We start from the raw sequence: 25836 nt of genomic DNA, 5'->3' as shown, positions 1-25836 counted from the left end.
TTGTGATACCCAGCCCTTGGAACCTGCAAAATCTAGTGACTCCCCTTGCCCCATCTTGTGGATTAGGAACCTGAAGATCTCAGGCATAGCAACATCCATGGTCTGTGAACCAGCCAGCGGTACTTTCCAGGCTGAGATTTATTTGTTTACAACTGCAGCCAACCTTCAGATTCAGAGCTTAACTGTGCTCATCTGAAGACTCTACTCTGGTGAGTGAGGGAAGCGGTCCAAATTTGTGAGCGCGCTCTGATCCCATTTATCTTAAAGCCTTTGATGTTTTCTGTAGCAGAACTGAACGCCCTGCCTGAATTTTCCTGTAAGACTCTGGGCTCAGCTATACAGCCGCAAATAAGTGCATTTTAAGTGCATTATACAAATGTGGCACTAGATAGCACTGATGAGCTCATGGTAATAATAATAATAATAATAATAATAATAATAGTAATAGTAATAATAATAATAATAATAATATATTATTTATACCTCGCCCATTTGGCTGGGTTTCCTCCACCACTCTGGGCGGCTTCCAACAAAAGATTAAAGATACATTAAAACATCACTCATTAAAAACTTCCCTAAACAGGGCTGCCTTCAGATGTCTTCTAAACGTCAGATAGTTGTTAATTTCTTTGACATCTGATGGGAGGGCGTTTCACAGGGCGGGCGCCACTACCGAGAAGGCCCTCTGCTTGTGCCTATACAGTGGAATATACAGTATATATGTATATGCCTGTGCATATACAGTGGAACCTTGGTTCTCGAACAGCTTAGTTGACGAACGAATCGGTTCCTGAACTCTGAAAACCCAGAAGTGTGTGTTCCGGTTTTCAACTTTTTTCGGAAGCCAAACATCCGATGCGGCGGTCGACTACTGTTTCCAGGGCACCTGCACCAATCAAAAGCTGTGCCTTGTCTTTTTTTGAACGTTTTGGGAGTCAAACAGACTTCCAGAATGGATTCCAAGGTTCCATTGTATATGTTACAACATTTTTTAAAAAAGCATTTTCACAGCGTTTTTTATATCTGTGTAGATTCAGCCTCTGGCTGTATACGTTTAAAGCGTGCACACCCACAAATCCTAGGAATTGCAGTTTTTTTGAGGGATAAACCTCAGTTTTCAGGATTCATGGATGGGGGGGGGGATTTGAACCGTAAATGTACGGTATGTACACAGCTTTATTCTTAAGTATGAGCAGGGTTTGACTCAGCGCCATCTGCTCTCCATCATGGAAGAACTGAACCCAAGACTTGGCAGCCTGAAGGTGGAATCCAGTTTGGCGTATGGCTCACGCGTCGCTTGGTCACCTAACAGGGCCTGTAATTAAACTTCAGCCCTGAGGGGAGATGGGAGCTGCCTGATAGCAGCCTATTACATAACCCAACAGGGCCTGGGAATCCTGAGCCAGGAATAAGATAATGACTGTTGACGCTGCTGTGTCGCCTCTGTAGGCCTAGGAGGACTGAAGGGAAGACTTCCAAATGAAGGGGCAAATGCACATACACAAACATTACACACTCGCGCCCTGTTGTTCACTGTCTGTTAGGGCCTGAGGCGGCCTTTCTAACTTTCATTTCGTTTCCATTATTCTTTTTCTTATTATTACTCATGTATTTACACAGCGGCATGAAGACAAGATCAGTCACCAACCCTCAGCCTAAACCTGCCTCCCAGGGTTGTTGTGAGAATAAGGAATATAAATAATATATAAATAAATTTTTATTTATACCCCGCCCTTCCCGGTTCAGAAAACCGAGCTCAGGGTGGCTAACAACAAATTTAAAACACTTAATTGATGCAACAAAAAAACAGCATAAAATACAGTATAAAACGTGAATAACAATAAATTCAGAATTCAAAAATCAATTTAGGGGGGAGAGCCATCCAATAAACATTAGACCAGGGCTAGCTGGCTAAATTAGTCCTATTTGGGCCAGGGAGGAGACCAGGGGATTAGGTAGATAGTAAAGGAAGTAGATAGATAGATAAACAGATAGAATACAATGAAATAAAACTGAAAAACCAAAAAATGTGGGTGGTTTAAATAGGCCTGAAAACTGCCACATCCCCATGGCATCCCAACAATGCCTGCTTCCCTCTTCTTTTTTTCAGGGTCCCTTATTTGTTCCCGCTCATTACTGTTAAAATCGCTGCTCCTGCATTCCTATTTTCGCTTCCTTACATTCCCTTTGCCCTCCAGGGAGTTGCTCGCTTTGTTTATTTATTTCGTGCATATTTTAAAATTTCGTTATATATTGCATATAAAACAGAGAGAACAATTACAGCAGCAGATGGAAGAGAACACATGAAAAACAAAGCCATAAAACAGGCAGGCAGGGTGAGAGTTGCTCGCTTTATGGCTCTTCGGAGTTCGGCACCAGGAACACGGCAACTTAAATCTTTGAGCAGGCAGAAAGGTGAACTGTGGCTGCATCATTTTGTACTAAGTACAGCTTTCGGATCATTTGTGGGGGAAGCCCCACTGTTATGTACTGAGTTGAATAGGATCCAAAATGCAGCAGTCTGATTGGTCCTAGAACAATAGGATCCAAAATGCAGCAGTATGATTGGTCCGCAGGAGTCACCCAATCCAGCTCCAGGTGGAAGTGAATCCACAACCTGATTGGCCTACAGGAGAATACCAGAATTAGCCAATCACGTGCAGCCCATTGTGTAAATAATGTATATAAAGCAGATATTGTGGGGGAATTTCCATTCCTCCTCACCACTATGAGTTGAATAAAGAGCATGAAATCCACTCTCGACTCCGAGTATATTTCACCCACATAGAACAACTGGAATTGGACAGAACAGAGGAGGTAGATTGTTCAAGACTGGCAGGACCCTGGGGATATAGGGCAACTAGGCCCAGCCCCAAAGCCAAATGTCGCCCCAAGCAAGGAGCATCAGGAGGAATCTGGTTTCTCCCCTTTTAATGTGAACCACCAATTTAACATTTCCTGAACCAATATGCAGCTGAAATAAAGGGCTCTCTTCCAAAGTGACTCTTCTATAAATTTCATGACGCTGTTCTCCCACCTAAGAATGCATGCAAAAATGCTTATTGTAGTGAAAAATGGAAGCAAAAATATTAGTGCGACTACATTGTACAAAGATCGCATTCCTTTAGGTGGAAATTCTCATGCCAATTTTTCCTCATATACACATCTGTGTATGTACTTTCCCCTAGTGTATGCATCTACTAGGCGGAATGGCAGATAAAAATGCATATATGAGAACCTGAAATGAAACTGTATATGAATGTTCAAATATAATTTTTTTAAAAGTCACAAATATGGAAACAGGGCAAACCAAATTTAGGACTGGAAAAAAGGAGAAAATGAAACTGACAGATTTGCCCATCTCAATCTCCATCACTCCCTGCCTCCATTTAATAGAACTGTAGAGTTGGAGGGTCATCTAGTCCAGGGGTCGGCAACCTAAGGCCCATGGGCTGCAAGCAGCCCATGGGGGTCGTTTAACCAGCCCATGGACCCCCGCCACCCGCTCGGCCGGCTCCCATGTGCCGCGCTAAACTGGCACGGAGCGGAGTGGGGACCGCCTTCCGTGACGCTGACCGGCTTCCCATTGGCTGCAGCAAGCTCCTGTAGCCAATGGGTAGCTGCACACGCCTCCTCCGCGCCGGAAATAGCGTTTGCGTGGTGTCTGCGGAACCGTGAACCGGCCCAAGCCACAAAAACTTTGCCGACCCCTGATCTAGTCCAACCCCCTGCAATGCAGGAATCTGAGCTATAGCATCCGTGACAGATGGCCACTCAACCTCTGCTTAAAAACCTCCAAGGAAGGAGAGTCCGCCACCTTCCGAGGGAGTCCTTTTCCGCTGCTGAAAAGCTCTCACTTTGGAACATCTTTTATTTTTCACTTATATTTAGAGCCCACATAGTGATTCTGGTGCATTCATGATTTATTCTTGTCATACAAGAGATTAAGTCTGCATGCATAGATCTGACTGCAAGCGTTCTCTCTCTCATCCACCCACCCACATGTACGCCCACACCCAGCTTGTTCAACAGACGCCGATGCTGCCAATTTCCCCGTGCATTAAGAAGAAGACATAGTTAACCCAGCAGGACACAGTTCCCAGCTTTTACGAGTGAAGATGAACTGTTTGTATGAATCCTTTTTTACTGTTGCATTTATGCACCGCTATTGCTGCTGCCCCGGGGGATCACCTAAGGCTGCATAGACGCCATACATTTAAAGCCCATAACTTCCCCTAAAGAATTCTGGGTACTGTAGTTTGTTAAGCGTGCCGGTCACTGTAGCTCGGTGATAGGTAAACTACAGCTCCCAGAATTCTCTGGGGGAAGCCATATGCTTTAAATATAACAACAACAACAACAACAACAACAACAATTTATTTATACCCCGCCCATCTGGCTGAGTTTCCCCAGCCACTCTGGGCGGCTCCCAATCAAGTGTTAAAAACAGTACAGCATTAAATACATTAAATGCATTAAATACATTAAAATATGTACGCAGCTCAGGTCCCTAAGCCCATCGCTGTGTGCAACCAGCAAATATTGCTTACTCAGGAGGCCCCATGCACAGGGTTATCCTTGGGAATCCTGCTGCAGCCCCAGGCAGAAGTTGGAGAATGTGGCGGTGGAGAGCTGTCATCTAATGGCCCTTAAGCGGCAGCTCATGTAAAGCTTTGTTTGGTGAGTCCCTTCCTTTCCCAGATGGGTACATTCAGTCTCATCAACTCCTGCCCTGGAGTGACAAAGCTGGGATGAGAACCAAGGCGGCGAGTCGCTGCCTGCCCTGCATGGTTGCCCCGTGATTCATCACTTCGCGCCCGACGGGAGGTACAAATAGGAGCTTGATGCTGGTGTGCAAAGCAGTGCAACAGCAGCCTCCATACTTTGGACATAACCTCCAGCGATATACCGGCAGCAACGCATCTCTCTAACGTAGCATCTGTCCATCTCCAAATGGCTTTGTTGGTGCCTCCTGAAGACCTTAAGATGAACGGGGACTTGGAAGAGACATGGCTGCTCTTCAAGCAACGTTTCCTCCTCTACATGAAAGCGACGGGCGCGGCGCAGTGGCCCAGCGACCAAAAAGTGGCCCTCTTCTTGACGGTGGCTGGGCCAGAGGCCTTGCAGGTCTACAACTCCTTCCAGCTGGACCCGGCGGAAGAAGAAGACTTTGAGGTGGTGCTGGCCCGCTTCGAAAGACACTGCGTGTCGCGCCGCAGCGAGGCCTACGAGCGCTTCCTCTTCCGCACCCGCTTCCAGGAGCCCCACGAGTCGCTGGAGGATTTCCTGGCCGACCTGCAACGCAAGTGCCGTTTTTGCAACTTTGGGGCCCAGCGGGAGTCCCTGGTGCGGGATCAAGTCGTGCTGGGTTGCCGAGACGGCCTGGCCAGGCAGCAGCTCCTCCAAGAGGATGGGCTCACCCTGGAAGGCACTGTCCGGATCTGCCGTTTGGCCGAGGAGAAGAAGAACAAGGAGGCTCAGACGGAGCTGAGGATGGCTGAGAAACGCAGAGGCCAGGTTTCCAAACGGAAGGTACGCCGTGTTCGGAGTTTGGGCAACAGGATGGACAGCTGCTGGCAGCAGCAATGCGACGACTGCCTCAGGAAGGAGACGTTCAAAACATATGTCTGAGCCAGACCTGTTGTAATTAGACACTGAACTGAATCCTCTAACCGGTCAGCCATTTTCTTCTGCCATCTTTGGATTGGACCATTGGGTCTTCTTGGTCAGACTGTATCTCCTGGTGGAATGTTGGACAATAGATGGCAGCAAACAAGAGAAACTCTGGAAGAAAGATGGCCTGTATCTTTGACCACCTAAGAAAACAGCATGGTTCTTGGCTAGGGACTACCTAGGCCAACCTCCTTCACTCCCACTATCCCTGACCATTGGCTATCTGGCTGGGGCTGCTTGGCATTGGAGTCTAACAACACCCAGAGGGCATGAAGCAGGAGAAAGTTGGCCTAGGTTTACTGCGAGGCCTCGGGCAAGTCATTAAAGCTCAACGTTGATAATGGTTGATCACTGATTTTAATCAGAAACGGGGGGAAAGGAAAGATCTCCAGCAGGGTTGCCATGAGAGCAAACCCAGCTAGAATTGCCAAGCAGGTCCAGATACCACGATGTGCTAGATTTCCAGTAGAAAGGTTATCTGGGGAGAAATCCTCAAAAGTTGTGTATTTGCGTGGAAATGATCCACACAGCTAAACGTGAGTCATTTCAGATTCTCAGGTCTGTTTATGCGCATAACTCAATCCAAAGTGCTCAGTCAGAACTTGTAAACTCAGGGGAATTTAATCCACGTGTTGGTTTGGGTTCCTTTTGCAGAGGGCAGGGAGGAGTCGTGGGTTGAATGTAATTTTGTAGTTGGCCGCTGTGTGAGTCCATGATACCGTTGTTTCGGTGATGTTCACTGTGTTTTCATTGATATGTCTGTAACCTCCGAACTGAGCTGAAACAAATTGTGGGGATGGAAACTCTGAGCTCCCAAAATTCACCCCAGATTGAACAGATACTCAGGTGTCTTCCCACAGACCTTTGCAAACAGCAGACGCTCGCACCCACATTAGTTTCTGCAACAAAATAATTCTCTTATCGTTTGGAGGTGGTATTGCTGTTGCAATTCTCCTGCATTTCTCCTGCAATGAGAATGAAAAGCAACAGAGATCCCAAACTCCTTTCCATTGAGTAGAAAAGTATGAAGGATTTCTCCTTTTCAAAGGACACTATCAAAAAATAATACTCCTTGCTGGGGGAGACAAAAACCCAAAGCTGTCCTTGCTCTTCACATGGCAGTGACTTAAGTTTAAGTCACTGAAAATTGCCAGTTTCCACTGTGACCTCCCCTCACCCTCCAAGGCTGGAGCCAAAGGGAAACCCCATAAGCCGTTTCCCTTCCCCCAGCTGCTAATTTGCCTTTTAATCTATTGTTGTCCTCCGCATCTTTCAAATGTCCCAAATCTGGTTTCCCCCGACTTAGCCTGGAAACTATTCCAAGACTTGTCCACAGTGGGAGAGGATATCTATTTTTGTGCTGTTGTTAAATGTTTTTAATTTTGCATTTGTTAAATTATTCAGACGGGTTGGGCCCTGTGTGGCTCTGAACAGTCGTGTATTTATTTTATTTATTTATTTATTGTCACCAATAAAGTTTGTCTTACTCTATCGTGCTTTGTCCCTGCTGTGTTTCCTTTGTTCTTAATGAACGTCAGACTGGATCTTAAGATGACTTAAGGGCATTCGCAGGAGGAAAGTTTCCTGCCAGCTCTTAACCCCTTGCAATCCCCTGTTCACCCCCCCCCCCAAAAAAATAACGTTGAATGCTGCATTGGGGTGGAGTGACAGTCACCTAACATCAGTCTTGGATCCTAAGAACACAAATAGTAAAGCTGTGTTGGCCCATAAGAAAAATCCCGAAATCCATATTACGATGATGCCCTTATTAGGTGAACCAACATGTCATAACAACAGAAGCAAGGCCCATCTAGACCAGCATCCCGTTCTGGGAGAAGGACCATAGTAGCTCAGTGGTTGAGCATCTGCCTTGCATGCAGGAAGTCCCAGGTTCAATCCCTGGCATCTCCAGGTAGGGAATATCCCTTGTCTGAAACCATGGAGAGCAGCTGCCAATCAGTGTTGACAATACTGAACTAGAAAGGTCTGACTCGGTTCCTATGTTCTCACAGTGACTAAGCAGATGCCTATGGGAAGATCTGGGAAGAGGAATTGATGGTTAAGCCACTCTGAGAATTCTCATTCTCTGTGTGCTGGGCCCGGGGTTAACCCAAGAACCGTGGTCCAGGTCCGGTCCAGAATCCATCGGTTCCGCTAGAAGTCAGTCCAACCGGCTCAAGGCAGGAAACCAGGCAAGTTCAGGTACAGGATCTCAGGCAGGGTCTGGCATACAGCAATGTTGCTCCCGTGACCTGCGACAGGGTCTGACAGCCTTTTATGTTTGTCGGGGTAACAGACGGTCCTGATCCCCTGGTGACTCACCTCCCTGTTTCGCCCGAGGCAAGCACTCCTCCTGCGAGTACTCAGGTCTCTCCTTCTCTCAGACCTTAGTCTCTGCAGCTTGGGAGATGTCGGTGGGTTACTAGAGCCAGGGGCCGCCTCAGCCTCCCCTGACCAAACCGGTAGTGGAGCAGCTGTAAGTGATGGCCCAGCTGAAGGCAACGAGGTAATCCCCGCATCGGGGGCCAGGGCAGGCTCAGGCCCCTGACTCGGCCCAGCTGGTGTTTGTTGCGGGGGAACCTGTGCAGACTGGGACTCTTCAGGCTCAGGCCACAGACTTGGTTCAGATGATGCCTGAGGCAAAGGATCCAGTGCAGACTGAGACTCCACTGGTTCCGAGTCCCAGGCCATCACACTCTGGGGGAAACGGGGGTCTCAGAATCCTTAGCAAACTAAATGTAACGTCTATGATAGATCCATTTATTGATCCAGACCAGGATTCCAGAATGCCTAAGCCTAAACCAGTCCACTCCAGGAGAATTCTGGAAAGGAGAAAAACCATCACAGGTACAAGGGAGGCTCATCTGAAAGCCCAGGAGAAGGAACAGGCCTAGACCAAGACAATGCTGCTGGCTGGGGCAAAGGACAAGGCGGTTCTCTGCTCCAGCACACAATATCACCTATAGAAGATGAGTTGTCTGATTGCTGATTATTGCTTCAGCACTGCGGTGTATGTTAGGGTAGGGGTAGTACTACTGATGGGGGCACATTGTGCTCCTTCTGAGGTAGTTTGCCCACCTTTGGTGCCCACCCTGCGCTCAGCTCTCAGCTGTGGCTCCTAGAAGCTGTCACCATGCGACAATAGTCACACAAACAAAACTGCTTGGACTGGCCAGCTAAACCAGGTGAGGGTAGCCAATGGGTCTCAAGCCCTCAGTGAGTTAGGGATTTCCCTTCCATGCAAAGACAGGCATGAATAGTGAATCCAATAGTGAATCCAACAGGAAGAGGGCCAGAACCAGGCACAGGGCCTTCTCAGTAGTGGCGCCCTCCCTGGGGAACATCCTCCCTTCAGATGTTAAGGAGATAAAAGAACTACACAACTTTTAGAAGACATCTAAAGGCATCCCTGCATTGGGAAGTTTTTAATTCTATGTTCAGTGGAACCTCGGGTTGCGAACGTGATCCGTGCGGGAGGCACGTTCACAACCTGACCATTCGCAACCTGCAGCGCCGCGTCTGGTGCATAGCGTGATTTAGTGTTTTTGCGCATTTGCAAGCGCTGAAACCCAGAAGTAACCCGTTCCGGTACTTCCAGGTTCTGCGTGGTGCGCAACCCAAAATCGCGTAACCTGAAGTGTCTGTAACCCGAGGTACCACTGTATTTATATATGCTGTAAGCCGCCCAGAGTGGCTGGGGAAACCCAGCCAGGTGGGTGGGGTATAAATATTATTATTATAATTATTATTTACAGTCAAGAAGGCGGTTTCTACCTGTGCTGTAGAGGGAAGTGAGGGGTCGATAAGGCTGATCAACTTGGAAGGTAGTCCATCTAGGAGACGGAAAACTCTGACCCCAAACTTCCGCTGCCTTGTGAGATATCTTTGGAAGAAAAGGCTAAGGAGTAAATCCTACACAAATCCAGAGTGGAGTCCCTAAGATGGTTGGATGGTCCCTTGTACGACTCCTTCCGGCAACTCCTGAAGCCAAGCTGGTGCCAAATGTCTTGCTCTACTTTCCTTTGGACCACATTGGGAAGGCTGAGATGGAGGGTCTTGTCGCCTGGGCAGCCCAGGCCCCTCATTTTTATGTATATTTATTGAATTTATATACTGCCCTATACCCGCAGGTCTCAGTGCCCTGGGCAGGGGTGCCAACTTGAATAAAATGGGGGGGGCAGGCAAGTTCCGTCACACATAATATCTCACAAGACACGGCAGACACACACAATTTGAATAGCAACGCCCATCAACTTGGGAGGGGGCTCAAATATTTTATGGGGGGGGGAAGGGACCTCAGGCCCTAGGAGTTGGCTCCTGTGGCCCCAGGGGGATTGCTTTGGTGCTGCTAATGCAGCGGATTGACTTCACCCCTGGAGGTGCACTCCATTGTCTCTGGAGACAGGCAGATGCCAACTGAGAAGAGGACAAGAGCCTCCAGGGCACCATCATTTGCACCAATGCATTTGCATAGGTTATTTTCACTTACGCATTCATTTATGGGCAGACTTCTACCTAGCAGTATACATTACTCGCCCAGAGAAGGTAAAGGTAAAGGGACCCCTAACCATTAGGTCCAGTCATGACAGACTGTGGGGTTGCAGCGCTCATTTCGCTTTATTGGCCGAGGGAGCCAGCGTACAGCTTCCAGGTCATGTAGCCAGCATGACTAGCCACTTCTGGTGAACCAGAGCAGCACACAGAAACACCGTTTATTTTCCTGCTGGAGCGGTACCTATTTATCTACTTGCACTTGGACGTGCTTTCGAACTGCTAGGTTGGCAGGAGCAGGGACCGAGCAACGGGAGCTCACCCCGTCACAGGGATTCGAACTGCCGACCTTCTGATCGGCAAGTCCTAGGCTCTGTGGTTTAACCCACAGAGAACCACACTGCAAAATTCGGAATTAGTGTGAATTCAGGGGGACGGCTTTGTTTCAGTCTATGCACCATTTCCAAAAGTGTGAATTAGGTAGGTTACGTCTTTAAACGCAACCTGAATTGGATTTCTCCCCCTCTTCTATGGGTCAGGGCAGGGTGGGCAAGGTAGAAGGCAGAACGAGCTTAGCAGCGCAACTTTGGGATTCAAAATGCCTCGGGAAGCACTGCCCTAAGGGAGATCCATGCGTGGGAAGCTGGAAGCGATGCTCGCTTAGGCCATTGCCATGGCATGAAAAGATTCCGCCTGGAGCTGGTTGGGAGAATTATCTGTAGCGGCAGGATAAGTGCTCCCTGGCTGAGTCTGCAGGATGTGCTGAGCAGCACATGCTTCCTTCAAGACGGCCTCCTGCCCTGAGGAGCTGGACCAGCCAGGCGTGTAGGAGGCTCCGCAAATCATTATCAGCTTTCTAGTCATCATGAGGTCTGGCTGGCAATTAACTCCAGGAAGATGGAGGAGGGGAGAGCCAAGGGTTGGCTCCTAGGCGGGAAAGGCGAAAATTCGGAACAACTACACCTGGATGTGCCCGTTGGCTGGTTGTGGGGGGTAAAGGTGGAGGAGAAATTCAATACAATTCTTATTTAAAAGTGAACCTAAGAGATTTGCACTTCCTGAAAAAATATATGAACCAAAACACCACCAGCCTTTGAAATGTGCACGTCTCAAAATGTCTCCAGTCAAGTAATGTGTGCCCAAAATGGCATTTTATTATCGCTGGGCAGCCCAGTCAGATGTGTGGGGTACAACAACAACAACAACAACACCAACACTTGTCTCTCACCCTGAGGTCCTAGGGCGAGTTACAACAATTAAAACAATGCTAAAGACAAGTTGAAACAATCACAGAAATTAGGCGGGTGCTAAATATATACCTCAAGTGTCAAAAGCCAAAGTAAAGAAATGTGTCTTCAGCATTCAAAGAAAGCTGTATAATGAAGGTGCCAGAGGCACCTCTGTGGAAAGGAAGTTCCACAACTTTTACTAGGCTAAAGTCCGCATAAACAAGCATATATTAGTGAGGAGGGCATACAACTGTGCATTATATTTGGGATAATTGTTTTGCAAGACAGTGTGTAGAAAAATGTCTTAGGAGAAATCGGCATCGAAAATGCTGGTGGGTTTTCATGGGGACTTTAAAAAAGATCACAAACAGATGTGTCAATGTGGAGAACTTGAACCTAAGATGTATGCTGCCACCCTCAGGTCCTGTTTGTGGACTTCCCATGAGCATAATAATAATAATAATAATAATAATAATAATAATAATAATAATTTGTACCCCGCCCATCTGACTGGGTTGCCCCAGCCACTTTGGATGTCTTCCAACATACCGTATATAAAAACACAACAGAACATTACAAAAGGCTTCCCTATACAAGGCTGTCTTCAGATGTCTTCTAAAGATTATCTGGTTGGCCACTGTGAGAGAAGGATGCTTTGGCCTGATCCAGGAGCGCTCTTCGTCTGTTCCTACGTACCGTTGACTTCTGCATAGCTGAAATTTTGCTTATTGTACAAAAGTAAGATGGGCACTGGGGATGCAGGTGGCGCTGTGGGTTAAACCACAGAGCCTAGGACTTGCCGTCAGAAGGTCGGCAGTTCGAATCCCCGTGAAGGGATGAGCTCCCATTGCTCGGTCCCTGCTCCTGCCCACCTAGCAGTTCAAAAGCACGTCCAAGTGCAAGTAGTACCGCTCCGGCGGGAAGGTAAACTGTGTTTCTGTGCGCTGCTCTGGTTCGCCAGTAGCCGCTTAGTCATGCTGGCCACATGGCCAGTAAAGCAGGATGAGCGCCGCAACCCCAGAGTCGGCCACGACTGGACCTAATGGTCAGGGGCCCCTTTACCTTTTTAAGATGGGCACTGGCTGCTCCCTGCATGCCCATGCCTGGCATGTCCTACCGCAAAGGTTGCCCCTGAGGGACGGTGGCCCTCATACTGAAAAAAGGCCCTCCCCCCACCTAAATGGACAAAAACTTTGTGGCTGTTTTTAAAACCGCTGCTCCAGACGCCACCTGCACAACCGCCACTGGACTAGAAGAATGTATTTCTAACCATCCCCATTCTGAACAGGCCTCTCTCAGGATGGAATGAGATTTATGTCCAAAGCGGGACACTCTGGGCTGCCGTTTTAGCATCCATCCTTGGTGAAAGGGGGAAGCTGCCTAAAAGGTGACCAGGCTAATCATTAGATAGCACATGTCTGCCCGTCTCCTCAGGGCCCAGCATGATGAATCACGGTCCTTTGATGGTGGGTATTTTGGATATGACTCAGACACTGCATGTCTGGTGAGGTTTACAGGCCCCTGAAGCAGTGGCCAGTCCCTATTTCAAGAGCTGCAGTCCTAACTAAGCACACTTGCACTGCATTTTGTGGCTTTATTTTGTGTTTCTATGTTGTGAACGGCCCTGAGATCTTTGGATGAAGGGTGGTATACAAATTTAATAAATAAAAATAAAATAAAATAACATTAGGGACACGCAAATGCCCCAATGCCATCATGAGCACAGATCACCATGAAACCTGGAGAGGTCTTTAGAAAGCAAGGCTGGGGTTGCATTGCAAAAGTCTCAGAGCATAGAAGGAAGCCATGCCCCCACCCAACAAACTTAGATTTATTTATTTTTGACATTGGACTCCTCAGATCTGTTCATATAATGGGGTTGGCATCCATTGTCATCTTCTCCTCTCCAGTCCTAGGAAGTGCTTGAAAATATGGTGGAGTCAGATCATCTGCTTTACAAATAAATTTAAAAATCTACCCCACCTTAACATTTCTTTTAAATCTTTTGAAAAAATTAAGGCAGCTTACAATCAACACTCAAGTAAAAGCAACAACACAACATTTAGAACAGGCATAGGCAAACTCAGCCCTCCAGATGTTTTGGGACTACAATTCCCATCATCCCTGACCACTGGTCCTGTTAGCTAGGGGTGATGGGAGTTGTAGTCCCAAAACATCTGGAGGGCCGAGTTTGCCTATGCCTGATTTAGAAGCTTAATTCAAATATGACCCCCTCCAAAATGAAAAAAGACACATAAAAACAGCAGTAACACTAATGTTTATGAATAAGAGAGACCTAAAACAGCAGCAGCAACTTTCCGATTTACATTATTTTACAGATTTATTTCTTGGAAACATTTATACAATACAGGGAAATAACATTTCAAAATCCCCAAACAACTTAACAAAAATTAAAACGATGTACAATAAAACACAAATCCATCTTTTCAGTGAACAATTTTCTACATGGCTGGAATTCCTCTGTGTAAGACATGCGCTTCTTAATAGATGTCAATTATTATTTATTATCGCCATCATCCTCAATTACATTTCTTACTCATCCTTCTCCATCAGGTCTCAGGGCAGGTTACAACAACATAAAACTATTAAAACCCATTAAAAGCAATTTACAATCAGGAGACTAGGGTAGGTCCTAAGATACACATAGTTCTCGGGCGTGAAAGATCACAGTGAGAACAGGTATGTCTTCAGCATATAGTGAAATATATATATTAAATCTGCCAGACACACCTTCATAGGGCCAGACACAATTCTAGGGACCCGAAGTGTATTGGGAGGTGGGTTCCTGTAGAAACTATTAGTTCCTGATTCATAAATGTGGCCTGGGGTCATCATGGGTTAAAGCGCATTTTGTGAAAACAAGGATTCTGACTAGAGAATGCTGGTCTATCTTAAGGGGACAGTGTGGTATGAGATAGCTGAATTGGGGTGGTGAGACAGGGGCATCTGAATTTTCTTACTAGGGCGCTATTCAGATTATAAGTCTAAAGCAGTTATCATGCCACTTTAAAAAGTCATGGCTTCCCCCCAAAGAATTCTGGGAACTGTAGTTTGTTAAGGGTGCGACTGAGACTTGTTAGGAGACTCCCTATCCCCCCCCCCATAGCTGCAGTTCCCAGAATCCCCTCAGAAGAGGGATTGTTTGCTAAACCACTTTGGGAACTGAGAGCAATAGGAGTCTCCTAACAACTTTCAGCCCCTCAAACAAACTACAGTTCCCAGGATTCTTTGGGAGAAGTCGCGAGTGTTTAAAATGGCATCATACTACTTTAAAGAGGTATAGTGCAAGTGCGTATCTTCCAACACCGCAAAAGCAAAATCCAGGACACCATCTTCCTGGATGCCATATTCCCATTTTTTTTTCTCACGAGAGCACGGCGGCCATTTTGGGAGCCATGATCAAACACGATTTCGCGCTGCAATTTTCCACTGAAAAAAGTGTTTTTCGGGGGGGGGCATGTCACTTGAAAATGCATATTATGGGGCACTGCGCGAGATTGTGGCTCTGAACAAGAGCTCTTTTTTTTTAGGGGGACAGAGGTATGAAATCACACAAGATCGTGGCTCCCCAAATGGCCGCTGTTCTCTCGCGAAAAACGTGGAGTGTCCCGGCTTTTCTGGGACATTTGTGGGGTATGCAAGTGGGGGTCTAAGTCTACTGAAAGGAATGAGGAATAAGGAGCCGGGAAACACCGTGGACGTTTTTGATGTATGTGGCTTTCAGATTTATGAATCAGCCATCATCGCCCGGTCTAAGTACATTACGTGCCAAGTGCTTTACGTTAAAAACATTAAAGCAGGAAGTCGCTTGGTGGTAAAGAGCTTTAAAAAGACTTAAAGCATTTTTCAAGAGCAGCTAACTATTCTGTATGCGCTGGCGCCCCCAGCCGCAAAAGGGCTTTGTCTCAATTTAAAGCACTTTGCATGGCGAGTTCCCGCCCCCCCAGTGGAAATAATGACACGTGACACAATTATTAAGGTTAATGGGCTAAATGAGGCTACAACTTTTATTGGTTACAGGTGATGAGCGGTATTGGCTTAGGCATTGATCCTAACTGACTATATCCGACTTCAGTCTGTCCGCTTGAAGGGTTAACCACCAGTAGGGGAAGTCCTGCTGATGCACATCAACTAGGAACTCCCCCGGGGTCACCACTAGGGGGTGTGCCTTAGGCCCTCAACTCCTTAGGCTTCGGACAGGGCCACACCCCCCAGAATCCTTTACCAGGCTACCCTTCAATATGCGGGGCAGGTGATACTGTAACTTCCCCTCTTCCATCTACAGAGCAATACCAATGCCTAACCACCAAGAAAGTTGTGACGATTTGCTACAAGGTAGGCGAAAACCAAGTGGCTGGTGCCGATTTGCCAAGTGGAAAAATTTCTACCAGGCCCCTCAACGGCGACCGAACAACGTCCAAAGCAAGGTCAAAGAAGGAAAACCTTATAGGGTGGGAGGGAGGGAAAAGCACGAACAGCTGGAAAGAGGCAAAGAGGGAGATCCCTGGCCGCGTCCTGCCTTAAATAGGGCAGGCCACACCCTCAGAGTCAGCCGATTGGCTGGCCAGGAGGTGACACAGCCGGGAATCCCCCCCGTCGCGCGGGGGCTGGGTTCCAGCCGCAGCGCGTGTGGTGGGGCTGTGAAGACCACAACTCCACCTCCTCCGAAGGGCAGAAGTGGCTTTAACTGAGCCCCATATAGGTCCACCTCTAGCTGTCAACTTACAGATTTGAAAATAAGGGACCAGCAGTCTCGAAAATAAGGAATCAGCAGCCAAAATCAGGGATTTTAGTCAACCAGCAGCCAAACGAAGCGTCAAGTGGTAGTTCCCATAGCGCAGCAACCCAGCAAAGGGGATGCAGCAAGGAAAACCACCGTCATCTCTCCGCTGGGAAGCGCTGAGCAAAGGCGAGTCCCCAGGCAACGCGGCCGATTTGATCGGCACAAGGCATGCAAGCTCCACCCCCCAGTCGTTCTTAGACTCCTTATTGGGTGAGCAACGCAGCCAAGCAACACAGTTGGAGCCTCCCTCCTCCCTGGCCGGCAGGGAGGGAGAGGAGCTGCTTCCTTTGAAACCCGGGAAATTTAAGGGACATCATCAATAAGGGACAGCAGCGGGACATGGCACTGGGATAAGGGACTGTCCTGCCAAATAAGGGATGCTTGACAGCTATGCCTCTCGGGCTGGATGGGGTGGATGGACACTGTCTGGCGGGTGAGTTTTGGGGAAGGACTTTGGTGCAGAGACAGAGTATCTGCTTTCATTGCCGAAAACCCCCAATTCAACAACACCCAGCCAGACCATGTAGCCCAATAGTGCATACACTGACTGACAGCGGGAAACCTACCACAGAACCAAGGTCCTTCACCAAAACTCACCCACTAGACAGTGACTGTTATCAAGGTTGGCCCAGCTGTTAGATGGGGTGAGGCTGCTGCCTCAGGTGGCAGAAGCCCCTGTGACAGTATCCCCTGCCACCAGCACCAATTTGGGGTGAGATCTCACCGATTTGGGGCAACCTCACATGGTTTCTTGCCCAGAATCGACAAGCTGTCACCTGAAACCGCGTTAACTTGAGGTGGTAACCTCAAGTGGCCAAACAGGATGTGCCACCCCAACTATTATTGCTGCTATTATTATTATGAAGTTAATTTATTAGTTGCCTTCTGAGCTGCTGTCTCAAGGTGAAAATAGTTAAAGACAGTCAAAGAAAAAAAAACAGCAACTACATTTAGAACAAGACCAAACAAGCTTATTCGGAAATGATTTAGAATGAGTTAAAAAAATGTTTAAAATAACTTTTGTTAAAAAACCAAAAGCCTTTTTATTAGGAATTATAGGTGCGGAGATAGCAAAGGAGCAAAAAACACTTTTCATGTATGCAGCGATGGCGTAGCCCAGAGATGGAAGGAAGACAAGATTCCTACAAGAGTGGACAATAAAATTTATGGACTATGCTGAGATGGCCAAATTGAATGGAAAAAACAGGAACTAGGGTGAGAAAAACTTCAAAAAGGACTGGGGAAAATTTGAACTTATTTGAGAGAACACTGTAAGCAGCTTAACACATTGGCAGGAACACAATAACTCTTGCAATGTGAAATGAACTATGGATAGTTTTATGGACAACTAGAGAACGTTATGATATGCGGTGGAAAAGGATTATCAATGCACGCCACAGAGGGGAGGGAGGATGTCAAATAATTCAGAGAATTCTTAATGTTTTGATTACATTTTATTGTAAAAAACCCCCCAATAATAATAATAACCAAAACCCTAACCGGCGCACGCTTGTGGCAAAAAGCCATTTATCTAGGTGGGGAAGCCTAAGGGCCACAGCTGCTTATATCCCCAAGAGGAAGGAAGGGAGAGCAGGATCAATGAGATTCGCAGCATGGAGGACTACAAGCTTCAGACAAAAGCTTCGGCTCCTCCTCCTTGGAATCTCTCGGAACTTGTAGAAAAGGCAGCCACATGCAGCATGGAAAGATGGAGAGAGGCAGAGTTCATTCTGGCAGATGCTGGGGCTGGTCCAGGAGCTCTTGGGGGGCAGCCAATAGGAGAGGGCAAATTAGCATCCGAGGTGGGGAAGGGTCCAGCTGGCAACCCTCCTCCTCCAGATGGCAGCTTTGCAGAGCATCCCATCCCCTTCTGCGACTAGCCAATTTAATTAAGGCAGGAGGAGTAATGATGGTCATTTAGCATCGCCCCAGAATGGGATGCTGGCGCACATTCTACAGGCGAGGGGGAAAAAATGCCCGATGCTGACCCCTGGCGGAGATAAGCAGGAGGCCTTGGCTCTGAGCTTCTTCACATATCACATTCTTATTTTTTTAAAAACAGGCACAGTGTGTTGAGAGATGCGTGCATGAAAAAGGGGCACATCGATTCTTTATTTTAAGGTTTAGATTAGAACGTCCAAGCAGCGATACGGAACATATCACTGTTCTTAAACTGTTAATAATTAGTTTTTAAAAGTAAAAGTCAAATAAAATAAGAACGACAGCATGTTTTCCTTAGAGGGTACCCCAAATCGTAGGCAAGTAAGCCCACAAAATTTACAAGCATGCGATTTTATATATTTAAAATTTTATATATGAATATATACATATATATCTTCACTTTCCTTCTGGGGGCTGGCAAATGAGACAGAGCGCTGCATTTATTTATATGTTGGGTTCCCTTCGCTTGCAGCCCACTTAAGTTTCTACATCAGTGCTTGGAACAGGGATGAGTATCCCTTAGGATCAACCTAGCATACAAGTGATTCATAAGGAGTTGGTGGTCTTACCAACTGGCATGGAAATTGCTCCAACGCGGAAGCTGGCAGCCAATTTTTCCCTTGCAGGGATGGCTGGACAGGGTGTTGGAAACGGCCGCGTCTGAAAAAATTAATGCACCACTGCGGAGTTGTTTGTGGGCTGTCTTGGAAAGATAAAATCCGGCTGCATTCAGTTTCCAATTCTCACATATGTTAACAGAACAATGCTGGTTCTTTTCTCCTCCAATTACCTAGTTATCCTGATGGAGAGCTTTGATAAGTCACGGTGGGTAAATTAGGCTTCTTTCGTTTTTTAATTCATCTATTACATTGCAGCTGACTTGGCAACTACTTTAATATGTCAGGTTTCCCCTCTGAATTATACTCGACACGCTTGTTCTTTGGTTCTTGATGTTTACTTTCTTATATGCATTACTTAAAACTAATTTTGCTATATTTTATTAGTGAAAGGTAATAAAAATATTAGTAAAAACTAAAAAAAAAATTAATTACATTTATATACTGCCCTTCATCTGAAGATCACAGGGTGGTTTACAAATTTACAAGGTGTGACCGGAAAGTTCGGTGAATGGTCACAGAAATCAGACAGCGAGAAATATTCAAACATACAATTGGCATTGGAAATGCACGAAATGCTCACAATTGTGTATGGAGATGAAGCTGTAACTCGAAAGACAGTGTGTGAGTGGTTTAAGTGTTTCTGTGAAGGGCAGCAAACCATCAAAGATGACCCTCAGTCTGTCAGACCGTCAACGAGCAGAACGGCGGCAAATGTTGACAAGAGTTTGTGGGATCACCGTTTGTCTGTCCGAATGATGGCAGAAGAATTGTATATTCCCTGTGAAATCGTTACTGAGGGTACCGAGTTGTCCTGCCCTCCATATTCTCCCAATCTGGCCCCATCGGATTTCTTTCTTTTTCCAAAACTGAAATCTGCACTGAAAGTGCAGAGATTTTTTAACATTTCACATGTCCCAGCTGCTGTGATGAGGGAACTGAAAGCAATATGAAAAGAGGACTTCTCCAGAAGTTTCCAACACTTCTACGGACATTGTCAACAGTGCATTGTATCAGAGGGGGCCTACTTTGAAGGCCTGTAAGGCAGGTACAGTACGTTCCAACATTTCTCGCTGTCCGATTTCTGTGACCATTCACCAAAATTTCCAGTTACACCTTGTATATTTAGAAGGCCAAATGCAACAGTCTTAAGTTTATCAATTTGGTCTTCGAGACTCTCTCCACAATGGGAGCATAGAACACTGCCTTATACGGAGTCAGAATATTGAGCAAAGTGTTCTCTACACAGGCTAAACAAAATATTTAAAAAATTCCTTCCAGTAGCACCTTAGAGACCAACTAAGTTTGTTATTGGTATGAGTTTTTGTGTGCATGCAGACTTCTTCAGATACACATGTGCATGCACACGAAAGCTCACACCAATAACAAACTTAGTTGGTCTCTAAGGTGCTAATGGAAGGAATTTTTGTTTGTTTGTTTCGACTACGGCAGACCAACACGGCTACCTACCTGTATCTACACAGGCTGGCAGTGATGCCACAGGGTTTCAGAGAGGAGTCATAGCGCAACCTGGAGATGTCATCGGGGATCGAACCTGAGATCCCCTGTCCACAAGGCAGATGCTCTACCACTGAGCTACAGTCCTTTCCCCAAGGAGACAGTGGCCACCAAAAGGCCATGGTGAAGGGAGGGAAAGGGCTGCTTTTCAGGCTGGAGGTGTACTGAGAGATGCCAAACTGGGAACAGTGCCAGGGAGCTCCTCCAGCTGGCACCCAAGCTTGGGACAGCGCCAAGCAGTTCAGTGTGGGAGCTGGGCCAGTTGGAGATGAGCAGGGCTTGTGGAAGAGATGATCTAAGGGAGAAATAGCCAACTGGTGGCGGGGGGGGGGGGGGAGGAGAGAATTTAATAGTCCAGGCAGGTAAAGGGGTCTTACAGGAGCAGGGAGCCTAAATGCTGTTTATTCTCAAGTATGGAAGGATGATGTCGTAGTTGGTTACTCATTCCTTATCTGCATGAAAACTGGAAACACAACTCAGTGAGAAAACTCTAAAAAATATTACGTCCCACAACGCCAAAATAAGCATCAGTCTATATATTTTATCATCATGCGCACTGTGTAAACATGCCAGTTTTCATCCTATGCATGTTTACTCAGAAGTAAGCCCCAGTGTTAAAAGGGGGTAGACTCTTGCTTATTTGAGATTAAGCCCCTTTAGACTCAACGGGACTTACCCCTGATGTACTGTTATGTCAATTAGTTAATCAATTAAATTTGCAAATGGGTAGAAACAATGGGTGGTATTCAATTTCATAGGATGCCCATGTTTTGCAGAAGGGAAGTAGGAGCTGCAACCAAATGTTGCAGTGTGGAGTCTGCCAGTCTTGCCCCTCTCCAACACGCTCCATTTCCCCTCCCACCAGGTTTGCTGTATTCTGCCACCCCCCCCAGCAGCCAGCCAGCATTCTGTGGCCACTGAGCATGCTCAGATCTCATTGGGTATGATGTGTGGCCACCCCCACATTTATGTTGCTAATATAGGAGGATGGATGGCGGCTAACAGATTGAGGCTGAATCCTGACAAGACAGAAGTACTGTTTTGGGGGGACAGGAGGCGGGCAGGTGTGGAGGATTCCCTGGTCCTGAATGGGGTAACTGTGCCCCTGAAGGACCAGGTGCGCAGCCTGGGAGTCATTTTGGACTCACAGCTGTCCATGGAGGCACAGGTCAAATCTGTGTCCAGGGCAGCTGTTTACCAACTCCATCTGGTACGCAGGCTGAGACCCTATCTGCCTGCGGACTGTCTCGCTAGAGTGGTGCATGCTCTGGTTATCTCCCGCTTGGACTACTGCAATGCGCTCTACGTGGGGCTACCTTTGAAGGTGACCCGGAAACTACAACTAATCCAGAATGCGGCAGCTAGACTGGTGACTGGGAGCTGAAACCATATAACACCGGTCTTGAAAGACCTACATTGGCTCCCAGTACGTTTCCGAGCACAATTCAAAGTGTTGGTGCTGACCTTTAAACCCCTAAACGGCCTCGGTCCAGTATATCTGAAGGAGCGTCTCCACCCCCATTGTTCTACCTGGACACTGAGGTTCAGCACCGAGGGCCTTCTGGCGGTTCCCTCACTGCGAGAAGCCAAGTTACAGGGAACCAGGCAGAGGGCCTTCTCGGTAGTGGCGCCCTCCCTGTGGAACGCCCTCCCACCAGATGTCAAAGAGAACAACAACTACCAGACTTTTAGAAGACATCTGAAGGTAGCCCTGTTTAGGGAAGCTTTTAATGTTTGATGTATTACACTATTTTAATATTTTTTTGGAAGCTGCCCAGAGTGGCTGGGGAGGCCCAGCCAGATGGGCGGGGTATAAATAAATTATTATTATTATTATTATTATTATTATGATTATTATATACTTGTGCAAATTGGGAGCTCCCTGAGCCTGCTGATACCCCCCGCCCTTGGTGCATGGGTGCTGCTGTTTTGGCTGCATTAGCAAAGACACCCCTCTCTCGGACATAATAAATAGAAGTAATTGGTCTAACACAGGGGTCTGCAACCTTTAAGACAAAAAGAGCCACTTGGACCCGTTTCCGAAGAAAAAAAACCTGGGAGCCACAATCAGGCGGGAAGGTGACGTCGGGACGGTGCGTGACTAACGCACGCACCGCCCCCATGCGACGTCACAGCCAGTACAGCGTCCGCCACAGTAGGGAGTGTCGGGGCGCACAATGCGCCTCCTCCCCTCGCTAGTATCCGCCCCGGAGCCGCGGCAAAGGTGTAAAAGAGCCACATGCGGCTCCAGAGCCGCGGGTTGCTGACCCCTGGTCTAACAAAATCTTATTAGTCCCCATCTGCACTATCCAATTAAAGCAGTATCACACCACTTTAAACCATCATGGTTTCTCCCAAATAATTCTGGGAAGTGTAGTTTGTTAAGAGTGATGAGTTTGTTTTTTTCCCCCGCCTGCAGTTTTTGTAAAGGCTTGTATTAAGAATAACAGATCATTATTTTTAAAAAACACAAACTGCTGCTTAGTTCATCCAGGAGGAACTTTCTTTTATTGTCAATTAATAGATTTATTAAGCACTGCAGCCCTATATTGGGCAGTGTATGAAGCTTACTGTCCTATGCACATTTGCCTAGGAGTAAATGCCATTGATCAAAGTGGAGTAAACTTATTGTGGGGTTGGATTTGTTATATCATTTTAAAGGAGGGACTCCCTAAACATTTACAGGCATTGAAAAATAAAATACTCCTTTTTTTGCCACACTGCTAGGAGCAGACACACTTTGGCTCTCTTTTAATAAGATCAGAAATGAATAACTGTCTTGAGCTTCAACCCTAAACGCAGTTACTAGATCAGGGTTTCCCTTGGGGTCAGTGGAACTGTGCAGGGGGTGAATAAAGACCTAGGAAGAGGGAAAAGGCCTAGGGTGGAAAAGAAGAGCACGGGGCGTTTTTAAGAATGATGGTCAGAGTGGGATTCAGCCATGTTGTCGATCTTCTGTACAAACAAGCAGGCGGAAGCGAACATTCTTAAAACGCGGTGACCCAAGACTCGAACTCACAACCCTAAGGCCCAACAGTCACATGCTTGTTAAAGCTTTATCAGCCCAGTCCATCTCAGAGAGGAGATTAAAAAGCAGGGCGACCTCATTATTTTCACTAGTTTTACTTTTCTTTTTTACTTTATGATTCCTGGCAATGGTGGTTGATGATTAATGAACGCTGATTGCGTACGGATCTTTCTTGACCTCCATTTACATTCCTAATTGGGCTGGGGGCGCAGACAACTTGATAAGCTCACCCGGAGAGAAAGAGAGTGCGTTGCAACGACTGCAGCGCCATCCTGCGCATAAGGAATTCATAATAATGTTTGCAGGGAAGCAAGACCCACCGTGCCCAAGGGGCAGTGGCGGTACCTGAAAGTGGAGACCTGTACTTCGGGGGGGTTGGACTAGATGACCCTGGGGGGTACCCTTCCAACTCGAGAGTTAACTATGACTTCTCCCTTAATCCACCCACCCCAGCGTGGCTTACCCCTTAGCAAACATGTTAACGGCAGGGGCCCGGATTGCGCGTTACGCGCGACCCGGAGCGCCCTGGGGTGGGGCTGGAAGCGCCGGGCGGGGGCGCCGTCTCGGTGGATCGTCTCCCTCGCCCTCTTCGCCGGCTCCTCCTCCTCTGGTCCGGGTCCCAGGCGAGGGCGGGGGCGCACATGGAGGCGGGTCCCTGAGCCAACTGCGCCCTGGCGGAGGCGGCAGCAGGCGAGCGCGGCAGCCGGCTGGCGGCATGCGGCGGGCGGGACAAAGGAGGACGGCCGAGCCCAGTTCCTGCGGGAGATCGGAGACCCGGAGCGACCGAGGAGGCATCGCCAGCCTCGCCGAGGCGCAGATCTGCGATCCGGTTTGGCCGAGCGTCCCTCTCCTCGATCGCTCTCGCCGGATCGTGCCCGGCTCCTGAGCTGCTCAAGGTGAGAAGGTGAGGGAGAGGCTCTGGGTTAAACCTCTGGCATCTGACGGCTGGATCTCCCATAAACCTGATCCGGCGGCTGGGTGGGTGATCTTGTAGAAACGCGCGCGCGCACCTTTCCCTCTGCGCCCCTGAACCTTTTTTTACCCCTTCCCAAGGGCCGGGCTCCACTCTACAACGCGTGAAGAATATATATGTATATATGGAGAGAGCGCGCGTGCAAGTGTGTGAGAGTGTCATTGAACATATGCAGAGTGCCTTTTGCAACCCCGGTGAGAATCGGCGACTCCTGATGGGGTTTTTAAGGGAGCGGCTCCCAGCAGGGCCCCCAACACCTTTCATGTGGAAGAGCTGGACTTATGAGAGCATTCAAGTTTCTTACGTTGAGTCGGATCGTGGGTCCACTGTTGCCTTCTCTGTCTGGCTGTGACTCTCCAAAGCATGGAGCGGTGGGCGTCTTTTTGCCACCCTCGCTGCCAGAGATGTTAAAACGGGAGACTGCCGGAGATTTGAGCCTGACGCCACATATAAATCATGTGCTCTGCCTCCGAGGTATGTACATGTATTTAGGAGGCGAAAGGCTACACGAATTCCTGTGCATGTTTACAGGCGGCTGAACTCCGTGGCATTTATTTTTGAACAAGCGTGCTCCGGATTGTGCAAAGCGGGACTAATTGTGCATAGCAGCGCATTGTTAGAACGGTGCCCCACAAACAGTTTGTACCCTCTGGTTTTATTTGGATCTTCTTAATGCCCGCGCATCCCCAGATACAGAGGTTAGAAAAAACTGCAGCTGGAGCTCCGACTATCACCTAGTTTTGGATAACCACAATGTAGCTCAGGGACATGGAGAGTCACACTGACCAGGAAGTAAGCCCCATTGGACTCTGTGGAATTTTCTTTTGAGTACATGTGCATAGAATTCTACTGTCAACGAATTAAAGGCCATATAAATAGTCAGGTAGCGATTTATTTAACCATTTGATGTTCCTAACATGTATGGAACCAGCAATAGAATGTGGCTGTGTATACCGTATTTTTCGCTCTATAAGATGCACCAGACCACAAGACGCACCTAGTTTTTGGAGGAGGAAAACAAGAAAAAAAATATTCTGAATCTCAGAAGCCAGAACAGCAAGAGGGATCGCTGTGCTGTGAAAGCAGCGATCCCTCTTGCTCTTCTGGCTTCTGGGATAGCTGTGCAGCCTGCATTCGCTCCATAAGACACACACACACATTTCCCCTTACTTTTTAGGAGGGGAAAAGTGAGTCTTATAGAGCAAAAAATACGGTACCCACATTTCAGCAAGGTTTCAGTTCAGGGTTCCAGCCTGCTTGCCCTCCTCCAGGACACTCCATTCCACCTACACCCAGTTTTCCTTTTCCAACTCTGCATTCTCTACCAACTGAGCAAGCTTGGTCCTCATTGATGTTCAAGTCCTCAGGATGTTCCCCTGAACATGCTCGTACTTCCTTTGTGTTCCTCGGCGGCCCTGTTTTGGTACAGTCCTGTCGGCACGCACCACCTGGGCTTCTTATTGGAGGGAGTGATTTATTGCTGCCATTCCAGAAACACCTTCTTGCCCATTTCCTGCTGTTACAGAGAGTGGCCACCAAGAGCACCTCATTTGATCACCTTG

At 47.5% G+C, this 25836-nt stretch overlaps 1 long non-coding RNA gene across 2 annotated transcripts; it reads left to right on the top strand.

Annotated features, from left to right (window-relative positions):
• The first annotated feature begins 13714 nt into the window (after nt 1–13714).
• On the top strand, nt 13715–19202 carry LOC308460723. Of its 2 annotated transcripts, none has more exons than XR_013978753.1 (3): nt 13715–14691; nt 15700–15841; nt 17257–19202. It is a non-coding gene; the product is annotated as an uncharacterized lncRNA (long non-coding RNA). The 2 variants fall into 2 exon arrangements; XR_013978754.1 differs by having other exon boundaries at nt 17248–19202.
• The last annotated feature ends 6634 nt before the right edge of the window (nt 19203–25836 follow it).

This window comes from Podarcis pityusensis (genome assembly GCF_964106645.2).
Source record: "Podarcis pityusensis genome assembly, chromosome: 13".
In the NCBI taxonomy this organism is placed as follows: domain Eukaryota; kingdom Metazoa; phylum Chordata; class Lepidosauria; order Squamata; family Lacertidae; genus Podarcis; species Podarcis pityusensis.
The sequence above is the reverse complement of the archived record's forward strand: the minus strand, read 5'-3'. Positions and strand labels throughout refer to the sequence as shown.